Genomic DNA, 18237 nt, shown 5'->3' on the forward strand with positions numbered 1-18237 from the left:
CGTTTCGCGGGAGGAGGCTGCTGTCCGCGCTCCGCCATGACCGCGCCGCTTCTAACCCGACAGCGGAAGTGCCGGGACCCTATAAACGGCACAAGGAAGCGCGACACGCACACGCCGTGGCGACGCCACGCTGCCATCTAGGGCCCGCCGCTCCTTGTACGGGCACGAGAGGTGTGGCCTTGGTCGTGACGCCAAAGCTGAGGCGGAGCTCCGATAGGGAGAATCTAGGGCCGGGGGCGGGGCCTATGCAAATCACTAGGCTGAAACATAAATAGAGCACTCCGTGGACACGGGGGCTGCGGGGGCGCTCAGGTTGGGTGCCGGGTGGGCGCTGAGAATGTCAGGCTGCTGTGACGCGCGGGGCGGGGCTCAGGCGGGGTTCCCGCGGGAGGGGGCGGGCAGTCGGTCTGGAGGAAGGTAGGTGGGTCTCTGCGCCCCCTGCCTACTCAACTTAGCCCTCCAGTGCCCTGCCTTCTTTTGATGTCCGCGGAGTGACTACGCGCCTCGTGGGTCGCCGCGGGGAGGACGGGCGAGCTGGGGTGTGCGGAGGGGAGGGATTCGGCTAAGTGGGGGCGGGGCTAAGTGGGGGGCGGGGCCGCGGCCCGAGGCGCCCCTCCCCGCCCTTCCCCGGCAGCCGGCCCGCCGGAGAAAAGCCTCTGGGCGGAGGAGGCGCTTTCAAAACAAAGAAATGCTGCTTGAAGCCCGGGGGACGCGGTGAAGAGGAAGGCGGAGGAGACCGGCTTTCCTTCCAGGCGAACTTCCCCCACCCTGGGCCGAGGCCGCGGCGCCGCGGAAGGGCAGGCGGGCTGAGCTCCGGGGTTGTTTTCCAGTTCACTTTTTGCAGACCCAGGTGGAAAAGGAGAACGTCTGCCCCACGGTGCTGTTGCGCGCGAGCCCCGGGTTCGCTCCGGCCCGGCGTCCGGGCTGGGATGCGAGCGAGCCGACCGAGTGCCTGGAAAACGCAGAGCGCTCGGAACCTGCCCTGCGGCCGGGAGACGCGCGTCTGGAGCTGGCTGCGGCTGCCCCGCCCTGGCACTCTCTCTGCCCCTCGGGCCAGAAGCCGGGTGGAGCCGGGCAGCCCTCCGCCGCCACCCGCTGCAGACGCGGGGGTCGTGCCTCTCAGACCGGCGCGCACCCGGGTGGTGGTCGGTGCAAGCACATCTTTGTGAACACACACGCCGCGGGGCGCTTGCATGCTCACCCGCGGCCACCCGGCGGTGGACAGCGGCAGCGGGCGCGCTCGCTCGCTTACTCGGTGCGCACTAGAGTCTGCGGCCAGTCTGCGACACGGAGCTCTGGGTCTCGCGACGCGCACCCTGCAGCCCTTGCGGCGCCCTATCGACGGGTCCTCTCGCTGCAAGGCAGCAGGGCGAGCGAGCAGTGCTGGGCGCTGTAACTCGGGCGCCGGCGAAGGTGGAGAAGCGAGTCCCGGTCTGAACCGGGAACCCTGCGGACATTGTTCTTCGCATTCTACAGAGCTCGGTTAGATCTCAGCCAAGCGCAGATGTAGTGACCACTTTAGACACCCTGATTCCTTGCCCTACCTTCTATTTTGACTGTAAACAGTGTTAGAGATACTGTCCTATTGTTGGAGATAAGCCGTATCTCCTAGGACACTTTCGCATCTTTTAAGGTTATTGGCTGCTGTCCACCGCCTTCTTCGTTTGGATTTAAAGCGATAGAGAGCAGCAGTGCTGTATAGAAAGACATCCACTCGAGGTAAAAACCTCCCGAGACATTGGACGTGATCCCTGTCGGGCAACCAGGATCCCCAGCCTAGCGGTCCCTAGAGGCGAGACGCTGGCAGACTACTTTCCATAGCTGCTTGTTAGGAAAATTTTGGTGACATTATGTTTTTGTAGATCCACCTGGTATTTTTTTAGTCACCACCTCAGTAACTAGGGAAAGGCCTGGGCACAAAACTGGAAGATCTTTATGGGCAAATGGAAGAGGAAGTCGCCTTCCTCACGTTTCATTTCTAGATCTCTTAAAAATGAAAATAATTTTTTAAAGACTTGAAAACTTAGGTGATCAGAGCAGAAAGTACGTGGAAAGTGAAATACAATTTGAGCTCTGTTTTCTGCTCAAAAGTCACCACAGGGCAGGGAGTGGTGGTGCATGCCTTTCAACTCGGCACCCTGGAGGCAGAAGCAGGCAGATCTCTGTGAGTTCCAGGCTAGCCTGCTGTATATGCTGAGCTCCAGCATAGCCAAGGCTATCTAGTGAGATAGCGTCTTTAAAAAAAAGTCATGACAGGACTTGTGTAATGTGTAGACCACTGAGCATTTTCACATGCCTGCACAGAATCATTGAACTGGAAAGTTGAAGGTGACAAAACTGGTGCCTTCAGACAGGATAAGTGACTCATTCAGGGTCAGATGTGCTGTTAATGGAAGAGATTAATTCCCATTACAGGAAAATGGACTCATGAAAGGTAGCTAACATTTAAAGAATTTGATACAGTAATGAGCCAAAGAGACTAAATCTAAAGCATGACCCTTCTTGGAAGGATCCTGTCATTTAATGTTTGGTTTTTGCTGGGAGTGGAAACTAGAGCCTCAGGACTGAGTGTTCTAGGGCTAAACTATACCCCCAGCCCTGGGGCAGTACAGTTTCATTTTCTGCTTCAAAGACAAGCCCAGAGCCACTGGCCCAACCTGATCCAACTTGGTCTTCCCTCCAGTATCAGATGCTGTGTCTACAATCATCTCATCCTTTTGAACTGTTTCACTCATCCTTGGGTTTCTCTGAATCCTGCTGTCCCTTCTATGTCTGGTAGTCTTCCTCTACCTCATTTTTAACACGTCTCTACCTCCAAACTTAAAATAGACCCCTATCCTACAGCCTGTTATGGTCATCTCCATTTTGATGATGCTCCTTGGCGAGCTGCCACCATTCAGCCTCAAGATCTCAGTTCATCTCCGTGTCCAGCTCACTGCTGTCACCATCAGGATGCCCACCTCAAACCCAAAGGACTGCTTTTTCCCAGAGTTCAGATTCTGTTCCCCAGAATGTTTTATTGCTGTGGTTTATTCCTAGGCCTCCAAGCTGTAGCCTCTTGATTGCCTCTTGCATGCATCCCCTCCCCCACCCAGTTCCACTTGTGTCGTCTGCCCCAACCCTTCTCATCTCTCCCAGTCAATTATTCCTCCTCTTCACTCTGCAAGAGCCTAGTTGCTGGCTGGCATGTCTGTGTAGACTCTCCTCCAAATCCTCCTCCACCCAGCTGCTGTGCTTCCCAAAGTACATTTCTGATGGTGTCACCCTCCTGCTCAAGTCCCTGTAAATGGCTCTCTGCCGCCTACTGGAAAAAGGCCAAGCTCAGCTCTGTCTTGACCAAACCCAACTTTCCAGCCTTGTCTCCCACTAAAATCCAAAAGAACTTTCCCCAGTTCCCCAACAGGAATTCCATTGTGTCCCAACAGGACTTGTCTACTCCAAACATGTGTGTCTTTGCTCAAGACATTTCTGAGACCTGAAATCTCTTCTCTTGCAATTTATTCACTTCTTACCCTTCCTTAAGGACATGCTTAAATGCCTCTTCCTCTGGAAAAACCTACCTTGATCTTTACTTTGCTCCCTCCCTGCCTCCCGCCTCGCGCAACCCCCCAAGCATCTCTATTACTTTGACTCTTCTTTGTGACATTTATACCATTCTGCCTAGCATCACACTTTTCTGAACTGTCTTCTCTTTCTTCCCAGGCTAGAAATTCACTGAGGATTAGGATTATGTCTCCATCTCTGTAGCCTCTGAGTGTTGCCACTGCACTGAGGCTTCACCCTGGCAGTTACCTACACCATGAGCCAAGTATATGTCATCTTTGGCTAGTGCCTGTGCTGCCTCACAATTTTGAAGATTTATAGTGTTTTTTCTGGTATTTGTATAAATCATTAAATTATTTGTAATTGCCCTTTTCCAGCAGGCCTGTACCCCAGGGACCAAATTGGGTTGAGCCATCTCCAATGTTTAGCATTAGGCAATGGTAAGAAACCTAACTACAGAAAGTCTGTATGCAGTGACTCATCATGTCACATCACAGAACCCCACATCAGCCAGTGTGGTTAGGAGCTGGGCTTCCAGCACATCATAAACAGTACTGCCAGTCGCTAAACTGATGAACTCAAGGGAGAAACCTCCACCCATATTCAATCACCCTATCTGGCATCTGGCCCACATGGTTAGATGCATGGATAGAAGGATACATAGATACATGGATGAGTGGGTAACATGTAGGCAAAGGGATTTGTTTAAGAAAGGAAGTGGATTCTTAGCCTGAGATCTATCATGGCTCCTCCCACTCCTTTAAAAAAAATTTTTTTAATGTCTATAATCACACAGGAAGCAGAGGCAGGAAGATGAGATGATCTTGGGCTTGGAACTGTTTAGCAAGACTGCTCAAAAAAAAAACAAAACTGAAAACTGGATTCAATTCAATAAAGGTTTATCAGATTCCCAGAACACTGGTTTTCTGAGTGGCCCACAATGAACACATCTTTGGAGATGGGAATCAGAAGTTAACACATGTGGCAAGCTGCACACTAAAAGCTACCCTTCAGTTTCAAGGACTTCACACAGTCCCAGTGCTTAGAAGAAAGCCTGTAGGAAAAGAAAATCCCATTGCCTCGTCCTTACTGCTAGTCATCTCAGCTAATTAAGACAATAATTTGCCATTAGTAGGAAGATTCCAAGACATGGAAATCGGATTAGATCCAAGGAACTTCAAGTCATTTGAAGCTCCGCAGAAAGTTATGCTCATTTCCACGCTCTTTTTCATACTGGGTTATATTTTTTATTTTATAACCAAAGCCAATTATGTTTCATGGAATATAATTCAATTGTTTAGAAGTGAATAAAAGCCTCAAATATCATAGTTAACCTATGAACCAAGCATTATTCTCCTCTCCATGGAATGACAAGAGAATTCCACTCTGTGTGGATAAAAGGGATGAAGAATGAAGTCTTAAAGCTGACATTTCATAAACAGGAAATGTCCGTAATAGGGGAAAGTGCCCAGAGTCTTTCTGGCTACTCACTTCTACCACATGCACCCCCTAGGTGAAAGAAGAAGTGGACAAGGAGTGATGGAGAACTACTCATTTAGAATGATTGTGCCATTTTTTAAAAGATATTTTTATTCGTATGAGTGTTTTGTCTTCATATATATAGGTGCACCATGCATGTGCCTAGTGCCTGTAGAAGTCAGAAGAGGGTGTCGGATCCCCGGGAACTGGAGTTAAGGACTGCCGTTACCCTCTGTGTGGGTGTTAGGAACCAAACCTGGGTCCTCTAGGAAGCACAGCAAGAACTCTTATCCCCTGAGCCATCTCTCTAGCCCTGATTGCTCCATCTTTGAAGAGAGGAACAGTTTGATTCATTTTTCACTTTGTTAAATCCTAAAGAATCAAGCCACTAGTATCTTATGTTTTAGAGGGTATTTACAGACACAATGCTACGTCCTTCACAGATAATTCACTTGGTGCCCCAGCCATCTTACACAAGAATCACATGAAGAAACTGAGGCAAAGAGAACTTTGCCAGAATATTTGGCTCCTAGTCAAGCAGAGATTCAAATCCAATCTGAGTCCAAAGGCAGAACTCTTCCCATTATCCCATACTTCCCCAAATACCCAGTTTATAACAATCACCCTGAGCACTTGTTAAAAATAGGGATTTCCAGAGCCTAGCATGGTGGCACACGCCTTTAATTCCAACAGAGGTAAGCAGATCTCTGTGAGTTTGAGGCCAGCCTGGTCTACATAGTGAGTTCCAGCTGAGGCTACAGGGAGAACCTGTCTCAAAAAGACAGAAAAAAAAAAGAAAAAGATTTCCTTCAGCTGTTCTCGGGAGATTCTGATTCAGCAAGGCTGGGGTGAGGCTTAGAATACATCTTTTATTTTTAATTATGCGTATGTCTATGTTTGTATCTGTGCATGTGTAGGCTTGAGCCATTGGATTCCTCTGGAACTGGAGTTACAGGTGGTTGTGATTCGCCAGATGTAGGTGCTGGAAACTGAACTCGGGTTCTGTTGAAGAGCAATATGGGTTCTTAACCACTGAGCCATCCCTCTAGCCTCTAGAATACATCTTTTTAACCCATGCCATGGTTAATTTTTCAGAACAGGCAAAATTTAGAAATAGACTTCACATTACTTTGTCATTCACTAATCCATCCCATTTTATTCCTTCAGGTGAGCCCTTCTAAAATGTATTGATTAGAGGAACATGTATTCAACCACTGATCAACTCATTTCCATCCTAAGAAAGGGTGTTCTGTTCGAATGGGAAACTTTGGTTACAATCTGGAATTTTGAAAAAATAAATCATTACGTCTTAACATTTACCCAAAACCCAGGTTGCTTGCAAGTTTACTTTGTATTTTGAAATTTTGGCAGTAACTTTATCAACTCTCCAGAGGTATTTGCTTTCATTAGGATAATCCACTCTTGTTTTTTTTTTTCAATTAAAACAGTAAATATAGTTGGTGTACAGTTTCAGTACTGTGGAAATGAGCCAGACTGCTCTAATTCTATTCTTCGTTCCATAGTGAAGGTCTTGTAAGAGCATCTGAACCGGGCTGTTTATGAGACCTCTCGGAACAGGCTCAGAATCTGGTGAGAGCCACATTCAGTTGTAACTTTTAGTCTTTCTCCATTTTTTAAAAAAATAATTATGTGTATGAGTGTAATGCATGAATTTATGTAAGTGCACCCATGTCATGCAATGCCCACAGAGGACAGAAGAGGGTGTCGAACCCCCAGGAACTGAAGTTACAGATGGTTGTTAGCTGCCATGTGGGTGCTGGGACTCAAACCCAGGTCCTCTGCAAGAACAACCAATGCTGCTAACTGCTGAGCCATCTCTCCATCCTCAGTCTTTCTCCCTTTTAAAGCTTTTTATTAAGTATTTGTTATGATCAGCATAGAAGAGAATACTTAATTGAATAAACTAAAGCTATTTCAATTTTGGGGCGGGAGGGCCTTTTTGAGACAGGGTCTCCCTGTAGCCCCAGCTGTCCTGGAACTCACTATGTAGACCAGGCTGGCCTTGAACTCACAAAGATCTGCCTGCCTCTGCCTCCCAAGTGCTGGGATTAAAGGTGTGCGTCACCATGCCCAGCTAAGCTATTTCAATTTTTAACCTCTGTCAACTAGGAAAAAACAGAACTACTTTTAAATAGTGTAAAAGCACTATAAAAGCATCACAGTTTAGAAAACTGACAAGAGCTAGGCTGGTGGCACTTGCCTTTAATCCCAGCACTTGGGGAGGCAGAGGCAAGTGGATCTGTGTGAGATTGAGACTAGCCTGTTCTATATAGTGAGTTCCGGGACAGCAAGGGTTACAGAGGGACCCTGTCAAAAACAAAAAGCCAAAATCTTAACAAATCCTCAAAATTCTACCTTTGAGAGGGCAATCGAATCAAGTGTTTATTAAGTACCTGTCAGGTGCTAAATATTGGCCTACATGAGAGAATAAAACAAGGAGCCCTGCCCTGGTAGAGCTTACCACCTACCATTTATTATCACTTCACCTGCACAGTTCTTGAGACCTTGGGCAAGTCACTACACCTTTCTGCACCTGTCACAACTGCCCAATGGGGAACAAGCAGGCCGGGCTCGTGGACACCAAGCCTGGTATACTGTAGATGCTGAGCTAGACACCTGCCTCAACCCACCACCCAGACAGCAGAGAGGGCTGAAGTTGATTTTTAATAATAAAACTACAGTGGGGAGAAGGGAGAGGATGCTGAGTTGCACTGGGTAGGCTACACGAACTGTTGCTGCTGCTGTTGTTGCTTAATGGCAGCCAACTGGTGAAGTCCTTGGCCTTCTCTGTAGCTGCCAGTGTGAGTCTCCTTTGCTTTCTACTTGGCCTCTTCAGCTGTCTCGACAAGTGTTTTGGAAGGGGCCTCACCTTGTAGCTTGACCAAGATGGATTCAAAGCCCTTTATTGTCTTGGTCACATTGCTTTTGAACCTAGCATGACCAAACTCCTGAACAGCTCTGGAGACACCAGATAAGATAGAGGAGACCCAGGCTTCCCCTCCGATTTCAGTCCAGCACCGTTGTCAGAGTTCACACTGTAAACACATCTTTCCTCCACCATCATCAGCCACCCATGGTTGATGTTCGAGGTGAAGGTGGTCATGGTCTGATTCTGTGGGTCCACAATAGAGTCCTCCAGGATGTATACCAAGTGAGCAACACTGGCAGAAAGCAGTCGTTCTGCCTAACATGGTGTCCTGTTGGTCATGGTTAGAAGTCGCCAGGACAGAAGCTTCTGGTCAGGGATCACCTCCCAGTGCATTATGTCTTCAGTTAAGACATGTTTGCTATAGGGATTCAGGTACCACTGCCTCACAGCTCAGTCATTGCTGTGCTGTGCCCAAGTTGCTACCGCTGCCATGAGGGACTTTGGGGCTGAAATTCCATCTTTTTTCACCTCTGATATATGAAATGTTACAAGGAAAACACATTTAAGACATTAATACAGTATGAACATATGCTTTAGGAAGCCAAACAGGCTGTCATATATATGAAGGACATATTTGTAGAAAATAATATTCCAAAACTCATCTCGCAAACATATAACATGAGCATTTTCTAAAGTGATCGCACAATATTTTGTTCATTTTCATTCCTATCTGTAGGAAGTAGAATTTAGACAGCCAGGTATTTTTAGGGAGCACCTAGATAGACTATTTCCATTTAAGACACACCTATAAATCAAAGTTTAAAACATTTAAGCCAATTTATAAATGGCTTTATTAAGGGCATGCTGTCACCTACAGTATTTTTAAGTATTCAGGACCTCACTCCCTATGAGAAATAGCATCCTGATAGTTCAGATGTGAGAAGTGTCACTGTCAATGACTCTATGCAAGCCTAGAATTAGAGAACTTGTGAAAATGAAGAAGTTTCAGCAAAACCCTAGTGTATCAGACTTTTTTTTCAGTATGAAATCCATATTCACTGGCACCTCCAGACCACAGTCAAACCAACACTCTATAGACGCTTCCCCGAACATCCTCAACAGACAGGCTTCCCAGAATAAAAGATCTGCCTTTTCAGCAGTAAAACTCTCAGAAACTTTAACTCTGTAGACTAGAAGTCTTTTTAAACATGACACACCTCGACTTCCTAAGCCTATTATACTTTATAAACACACAAAAAAGTATGTAAGATCTATTAAGGTACTTTTGCTTCAATTTCTCCCTCTCTCCCTTTCTTCCTATTTCCTTTTCTCAAATTTAACTTTTATGTCTTTTTTTCTAGACTTGTGTTTGCCTTTAGAGTTGTGCTGTTCCCCACTTTTAATTATTTGCCTTTTAACTACCCATAGCATCCCTTCTTTTCATAAATCAGTGTGCCCCCTCTGCTGTGACTTTGGAATACAAAGAGGCTGCATGTTATAATTGTATGTAAAAATCAACCAGGTTCTTAGTGAAAATCTCTCCCTTGGTTAAAATCTTGGTTAAAATAAATGTGGCAATCCTTGTCACATTTATTTTGACTTCTTGCAGACTTTCTGGATCTCAGGTGGTTATTAAAAGGTCAAAGTATGGCTTCTGAGGAGTTCATGTGTGCTGGGAACCAAAGTCCACAATGTCTCTGAGGTGCCTACCAAATTGTTGTGCTTAAGATAATATGTATTGAACATGATTTAATGTATTTCATGACATTATAATTGCTTGGATTTGATGGTTATCTTATGGAATCTATAGCAATGTTCTGACAGATTTTAGATGGACCAGAAGCGGCCGTTGCTAGATTGCACATAAGAACAGTCTGCTGTGGATTCCTGTTGCAGCCTGAGCTACCCCCAGCATGCCAACAGCTGGAGACCAAATCTCTCACAAACCCATTCTGCAAGACTCAAAGCTATGCATTAGGAACGGCCTGGTCCTGCCCACCTCTCTAACTGGCCTTGCCCCAAGTCCATTCCCTTTATGTTCTGGGGCTCTGCCAGACTGCTCAAGCCTGCTTTCGGTTCCTTGAACACTCATTTCCTCCACAGGGCCTTTGCCCAAGAGTTCCCACTGCCTGGATGTTCTTCTTCCCCAGGCCCTGAAGCCATGGCTGTTTTTTTCTGACTCAGCTTAATCACACTTCCGCAGGAGAGCCTGCCCGCCCTACTAGGGCAGTTCTGCCTATTACACACTCCAGTAGTTACATGTGTGTTTCCCAGGAGCCTTTATCAGAGTTATGGTTTTTCATTTAGTTGTATGCAGGACAGATTATCTGGAAAATAGTAGGTGCTCAATAAATATTTGTTCCTCCTGAAGAAGGGACAAAGTAAAGGTACCTCAGCCAAGCTAGCCTCCTGTCATTGCAGTTAACATCAAGGTGTGCCAGGAGAGCAATTTCCAATGGCTTACAGACACTCAATTGCTTCCAAGGCTCCTGGATTGGTTCCTTTCTTTCCCTTTCCAGAAAAGAATCAAATCTACTGGAAGGCTCAGCAGCATGGTGTGAAGCCATTACCACTACATTCTCAAATCATCACATTATTCCAAGCAACGAAGTAAGAAGACAATCTTCCCAAACAAATGTCAAAAACTTTACCACACTGTCATGCATGCTGCCTGTAGCATTTGTCTTTTGTTAATTTTTTCCCCCTGGCTTTCGTCTCAAGTGTCTCTCAAGTTTTGGCAATTTGAAGTCTTCTTGTTACCATGGAAATAAGAAACAATTTCTGAGTTTGGGAGAGGGAAGCTATCCACATTCTTGGAGTTCTATAGAGCTTTTTTCCACCTTTGATTTTGAGAGAATGTTGATTGGGAGGTGGTGCATCTGAGTCAACAAATACTTATTTCTGTGCCTACCATGAGCCATTCTTCTGTGGCAGCCATCCTCCATTTTCGAACTGCTTGTTAGAGATAAGCATGCTCTCCCACATGTGGACACTCAGTTTACCCTTTTAGTGATATTCAAATAGTTACCCATGAACTATGCTCACTAAGTAAGAACGCTTCCCTTCTCCTCTAGGTGCCGTCATAATCTTTCACATTGTATAGCACTCTTCTTGACACCTGGGGAACTTGAATTATAAGGAACCATACTACAGATATTGTCAATTTAATTTTTATCTATGTTTGTTTCACAGGTAGATAAATAGCTCAACCTCCAGAGCAAGAAATAAACATTGCTTTTTTGTTGTTGCTGTTCTGTAATCTGTTTTTTAAATTTTCTTGATTTATTTTTGTTTTATGTGTATGAATGTATGCCTGCTTGTATGTAAGTGTACTTGTGCCTTGCAGAGCCCACGGAGGACAGAAGAGGCTGTCAGATCCCCTGAAACTGGAGATATGAATCGTTGTTAGCTGCCATGTGGGTGCTGGGATTTGAACCCAGGTCTTCTGCAAGAGCAGTCAGTGCCCTTAACTGCTGAGCCATCACTCCAACCCCTGTTCTGTAATCTTTTTAAAAAATTTTTTTAATTATTTTTATTTTATGTATATGAGTGTATTGCCTGCATGCATGTCAGTGCACCCATGTTGTGCAATGCCATGGAGGTCAGAAGAGGGCTTTTGATTCCCCTGGAACTGGAGTTAAGGACGGTTCGTAGCCGCCATGTGGGTGCTGGGAATCGAACCTGGGTCCTCTGCAAGAGCAGTCAGTGCTCTTAACTGCTGAGCCATTGCTCCAGCCCCTGTTCTATAATCTTAATAGTTGGTAATTGCTCGTATCCACAGAAAACTTGAACAGTGGTTTAAAATTTTGAAAAATCTAGAAAAACGCTTATCTCCTTAACAGGCAAATAACCATAATTTTATATCTTTTGAGAATGACATAATTTCTTTCTGGGTTTGAATCTATAACCTGTGTGCGTGTAGATGGCTATATAAGACTTGATCTCTAAGATGTTATAACATACAATATTATAACAGTCCATATTTTATGTTATCAGAAAGTTCAAAAGTTCCCTGATAAACAGATATGGAGGATTCTAAAACCAAATACTGGTTAGGTTCTGTATGGAAATTCAGCCCACTGGCCTCTCCCTCCCACGTAAGGAGATCCCTCTGTTGGGTGTCCATCTAATGGCTTGTTCTCCATTGCAGCCTACCTACCCCAACTACCTTTCTTGTCTGTAATTCTGGCCCTAAGAATACCCAGAAGAGACCTCTACCTAAAAAGAATATTTGAGCAAAGACAAGTTCTCAGACTAAAGATATTTCCCAATTTACAATTCAACCACGAGAGATTTGATTCTTTTCACTTTCATGAATCCCCTTTGAAAAATATCAGTATCCCTTGAAGGGCCTATTAGACTGGAAGTCATTATCAGTTTATGTTACCAAGGGATTCCTTAAGCTGACATAGTGCCAACTCTCTATAGAAAGCTAACCTCAGGGTAGGCCCTAGAGGGTGGTGCTGATGGGGAGGGGGACTGGAAAGGATGTCAATAAAGTAATTCCACCTTAGATTTCATACTCTTCAATTTCTGGACCTGCCTTGAAGGTTTCTCCTCCCCAACACACACACACACACACACACACACACACACACACACACAAAACCCCCTCTCTCCCTCTTGTCTAGATTTGTCTCTATATGTGATGTATATGCACATTAGATCTATGTCTGTGAAATGTCTCCCTATATCTCCAGGTCTGTCTTTGTTGTGACACTACCTTGCCTAGCAGTGGTAATCATAAAAAAATTAATTCAGATTACCTGTTGGATGGTTTAGGCATTTTCAGCTTCATTAGCAACTAATCACTGAACAATGGATTACTCAACCAGGATTTGAAATATGCCTTCAAGGGAGCTAGACTAACCTGAACGACCATTTAAGGGGACTTTGGGAGGGTATCGTATAGACACAGCTATTATGTCTTTTCAGGGAACATGTGTTTGTCTATGAACTGTCTGTGCATGTTTTTGGCAGATCCCTTTTCTTATTCACTTTTCAAAGCCCCACCCAGCTTTTGCTGGGTTTGCCTTCAGATCCCTCAGTCATCAAGCCTCCCAGAGTCGAGTGGGATCTATAGCACCCTGAAATGAGTTGTCCTAGTATGCCTGAAAGTGAGGTCATCAATCAACTGCACCCCATCAGTGTTCGGAGTGAAGGTGAGAAGCCAGAAGAAGGCTGGGAGAAGTGCCACAGGGGACACAGACAGGAGTCTTACCACCCTCAGAAAATGTACCCCTTGCCATGCCCTGGAGAACAAATTGGCATCAGAGGCAGAGCACGACCCTGAGTCACCTTGTGTGAACTCTTTTTCCAACCACTGAGAACACCCTAGTGGGCATAGAGGTTGGGTTGGCATGATAGCAAATCTGACACAAACCACTGATCCCCCCCTGACCACACAAAATGATCTTTAGGGTGGACTAGGCCTGTTTGCCCTTGGCAGGGATCATTTTCAAGGACTCATGAGCTTTGTCAGAGGCTTCCTCTTAACATCTGTTAATGAGCATTGTCAGGTGTTGCTAGGGTTGCAGGAGAAAGGTTTCAGTCGATTGGCCAAGCAACTGTATTCTTTAGCCAATCTGAGTGCAGTGTCTCGGGGAGGGGGAGCTTAACAAGATAGAACCATATCAGCCAGGCAGACACATTCCGTGTACTAATAAAGCGTCTGGAAAAATGGAATTATAGTGTGCAGGAATCCCATGCCCTCCACAGCTCCAGCCATGGCCTAGCAGCTGCTAAAAATGTTACAGCACAAGTTAAAGTCATTCCCACTGATTGGAGGACATCAAGATTTCAAAACAGGGGAGTAGCTATTGTAAGGAGGAAGTAAAACTCCTTGCTCATTGTGTTTCACAGCCTTCCTTAGTCAAACTGCTGAATTGTAATTTAAAATATTCCACCCTTTCAAATAAATTAAGCTCAGTCCTTAAAAACAGGAAATGAGAGAGGCGTTCTTGTATTGTCAACTGAACATTCACAGACCTTGTGCCACAAAGCCACACTGAAAAAAAATCACAGAAGTCTTATGAATTCACTTAAGGACAGGACAAAGGGGTGACCACCAAGGGAAGCGTTGTACCTCAGACAGTGCACTGAAACCTGAGGCTAACTAGGAAATGAGTGAAGGACAAATACCAGCTTGAAAGGAAAGTTGGATTTGGCCTGGTTTTAGGTAGTCAGATCAGATGAACCTTTGAGAACTAAGGCAAGTAAGAACATCCTGGAGCATGGCAGTGGCTGAGGCCTCCTTCAGAAAACATAGCTTCCATAAGCAGATGTTCCTGCTGAGCTCAGGAGGGGCTGGGTTGGAACCAGAAATGTCTTGCCTGAAAAGTACATCAAACTTCTTATAATACTGATCTCCCTTTCAAGTATTAATATAATCACCAAGCTGTAGCATTTTCATTGCCAGTTTTTATTCAGTCACAAGAGAAGTTTAAGTGTTCCCTGCCAAGCCTCCCACTTGGCTCAGACCTGTGCCTTAGAATGATAGAGCTGCCACTCAAGAATACCAGTGGAAAGAAAGGAAGAAGGAAGTGAGGGCAGCAGGAAGTAATGGAAGGAGGGAGGAAGGACACAAGTGCACCAGTGTGATTTTGGTTGCACCCCACACTTCTGGAATCCAGTGCCCTATCTGGCCCAGTCTCTTGGGCTCCCAACAGACCCCACAGTCAGGCTAATGAGCTTTGATACTAGCTTCAGACACAGAGGACTTTTCAGCATTCTGTAATATTATTTCATATCCATTTAGAAGTGACTCAGAATGAGAGAAAGGATAAAAAAAAAATCCAGGACTAGAGAATTGCACCTACCATTTCTGCTGGTATTATGAATATCCGTGGTAGAACACGGTTTTGGAGGAAGGCTGGCGGCAGAACTGCCTGGAGATTTGCAGAGAAGATAGATCTTTGGTATCCACTTTATGCCATCTGCGTTGTAGCCAGTACACACCTTGATTAGACTTTGCCAGGACCCTCCAGTGCCTTGATGGAAGGTCTATTAACAGCAAGAATTACTATTCTGAAGGGGGAAGAAACTTAGAGTATTTAGTTATTCTTTGGTTGCATGTAATGTTAAATGCAGATATTTGTGCCATTGGTTAAGAATCAAAAAATGACATTCTTGCGTACCTAGGTTTAATTTGTTCTATGGCTGTGTAACTAACTCTATTCATCTGTCGCTCATGATTACTTCCATCATGTATGTGTATTAATTAATTGAACCACTACCTTTACTTTGGGTCCTGACATCTCATTTGATATTTTTTGTTTGTTTGTTTTATTTTACTTTGGTTTGTTTTTTGATTCTTTGAGATAGGGTCTCATATAGCCCAAGCTGACCTTGATGTAGCTAAGGATGATCTTGAACCTCAAATTCTCCTGTCCCGACCTCCCAAGTGCTGGGATTATAAACCTATACCATCATGCTGGGTTTCTCTTTGATATTTCTAACTCAGAGTCATCCTGACTATACCTAAGCCAAAAAGTTTAGCACCCATCTCTCACCTCCTCTGGAAACAGCTGAACCTGGAAGGTGGGTTATGAAAGTCACCACTATCTTACATCCATTCCTACCTGGCAGGTACACCCAGTGTCACTGCATAGGATTCTCCAGGATTAGATCTGCCCAGAGCTTTTTGAGTTGGTCTTTTCTCCATATTTCAATTCTCAAGGTAACTTCCAATGAAAATTATTCATTGATATATAAAATCTACTAGATCAATGAAAAACAATAATTTGTTTGCAAATTTCATCCTACAATCCAATAGTAAAATTCAACCATATAAATTTCAACCCCTTCTTTCCCTGAACCCATGGTTTCTAATAAACAGGGAGACCTTTTACTGATTAGAAGGTACAGAAATGTAGAAGCCAATGGTCCAGGATAACCCATAGCTGAGGAAGCATGTGCAGATGACCAGGAGATGATAAAATCAGAGGTACTCCAGGGGTGTGTATGCTAAGGTGAAAAGCCCACAGTCAGCCTATACCCTCCAGAGAGCACTGAAGGGAAAGTAGGCTAAAGCAACAAGGATATCAGGGTGAAGATGTGAGTTTAGTTTTCAAAACATCAAGTCTAGATGGAGTGTCCTTTTGGTCCAAGCAAAAAAACCAAAGGGAGATATCAACCTTATAGACAAACAGAGCAGTAGACGCTTGGGAAAGGCTTTGACGTACAATCTAAAGACAAGTCAGAAGAACTGTTCCATCCCTCTAGCTGGTCTCCATTGGTGCAAGTCCTGCTTCCCTCTAGCAGACCATTCCCATCTACAATCTACAATTTGTTCTGTCCCATACCATCACTGATACTTGCATCTCTCTTTGGTTTACTTTCTTTTAGTTTAAATTTTTTTCCAAAAGTCTTTCAGGGTCAGAAAGGGTGTCATTTTCAGTCATTCATGTCACACTTTCAGACTGTTTAATAGTATGCGCTTGTCTTATAAAAATCCCCGGATCATGTTGTTAAGCTTAGGACTGACTCGATTCTATGCTGACATAGCTTGTCAGTAGTGACTCTTTTTTTTGTTTTTGTTTTTTGTTTGTTTGTTTGTTTTGAGACAGGGTCTCCCTGTAGCCCTAGCTGGCCTAGAACTCTCTATGTAGACCAAGCTGGGCTGGATCTCACAGAGATCCACCTGCCTCTGCCTCCCAAGTGCTGTGATTAAAGGCCTATGCCACCACCATGCTGAGCCTAGAAGAAGATATATGAATAGCACATAACAATGTGCCCAGGATCCTTAGTCATCAGGAAAATGCAAATAAAACTACAATGAAAGCTGGGTGTGGTGGCGCAGGCCTTTAAATCCCAACACTTGGGAGGCAGAAGCAGGTGGACCTTTGAAAATTCAAGCCTGGTCTACATAATGAGTTCCAGACCCCAATCAGAACTGCATAGTGAGACCCTATTTCAAAAAACAAAATACAATGAAATGTCCGTCTGTGCACCTTCCAGGATTATTTACAAGAAAAAGACTAACAATACTAAATGATGTCAAGGAACTAGAACTCTCAGTTGTCATTATTTGGAATACAAAATGGTACATTCACTTTGGAAAAGCAATTTTTAGTTTCTTTTGAAATAAAACATATACCAGCTGTGATCCAGCAATTACACAACTAGGTATTTTCCTGAGAGAAATGAAAACATATGTCTACCAAAAGATTAGTGTAAGAATATTCATAACAGCTTTATTCTTAATAGACAAACTGTAGATATCCCAGGTGTGCACCAAGAGAGATTGGCTGTAGTACAGTCCTATGATGAAGTACTAGCCAACAACACAAAGGAATGACTGGCTTTGCACATAATAGCATGAACAAATCCCAAAACATTAAGTGGAGCGAAAGAATTCTTGCACAGAAGAGTCCATATTATATGATCTATTCATATGAATTCCTAGAATAGAAAAAAACAACTCTATGGTGAAAATATAAAAATAATGGTGTCCTGGGTTTGGGAAGGGAATTAGAGACAGTAATCAACAGGAAAGGGTCATGCAGGAGGGGGCGTGACATAAATATCCTAGATCTAGTCTAGTATACAGGTACATATTTATCAAAATCCTTTTGCATTTCAACAATACAAAATTTTATATCAAAAGAAAGAAGTAATTATTTTTTTTCTCTTCAGTGTTAGACATTGAACCCAGGGCCTTACGCACACTAGGCAAATGTTCTACCACATCATATCCAGCCTTACAATTTTTTTATGCTGCTGTGACTAGAATTCAGTGTCTCATGTAGGCTAGGTGTTATGCCACTAAACTACATCTCTAGCCCACAGTTTACTTTTAAATACATGGAAGCAGCTGGGAAAGTGTATATGTCTTTAATCCTAGCATGAGGAAGAAGGATCTCTGTAAGATGGAGGACAACCTGATCTACACAGTAAGTTCCAGGCCAGCTGCGGCTACAGGGAGACCTTGTCTCAAAAATAAAATAAAAAATACATAAAATGAATTAAGGAAAATTTTATGAATATATGAATATGATAAAGTAAGAACAGTAAAATTTTAATGCTAACATCTAGAAGATGGTATAGGCATATGGTTGTTCACTATAAAATTGTTTCAAGTTGGTGCATATTGGAAAGCCCTCACAATAAAGTTCTGGGGAGAAATCAATGTGCTTTTGTGACCTGCGGGCCCTCTTCAGTAATTTGTTAGATCTGAATGCTCCATTTTATAATGCTGTATTGTTAGCAGATCACAGACAAGGCAAAGCTGGGATTGGAAGACTCTCCTATCTGACTTCTTCCTCTTTTCTAACCTAGTCTTTCATACCTTTTTATTTGCGTGGACAAAAGAGACCAGGAAATGG

At 44.2% G+C, this 18237-nt stretch overlaps 1 pseudogene; it reads right to left on the bottom strand.

Moving 5' to 3' along the window:
• Positions 1 to 7763: 7763 nt before the first annotated feature.
• LOC103724630 overlaps positions 7764 to 18237 on the bottom strand; it is a 26201-nt pseudogene continuing 15727 nt past the window's right edge.

The sequence above is a fragment of the Nannospalax galili genome, unplaced genomic scaffold (genome assembly GCF_000622305.1).
Source record: "Nannospalax galili isolate Female #2095 unplaced genomic scaffold, S.galili_v1.0 scaffold751, whole genome shotgun sequence".
NCBI classification, from domain to species: domain Eukaryota; kingdom Metazoa; phylum Chordata; class Mammalia; order Rodentia; family Spalacidae; genus Nannospalax; species Nannospalax galili.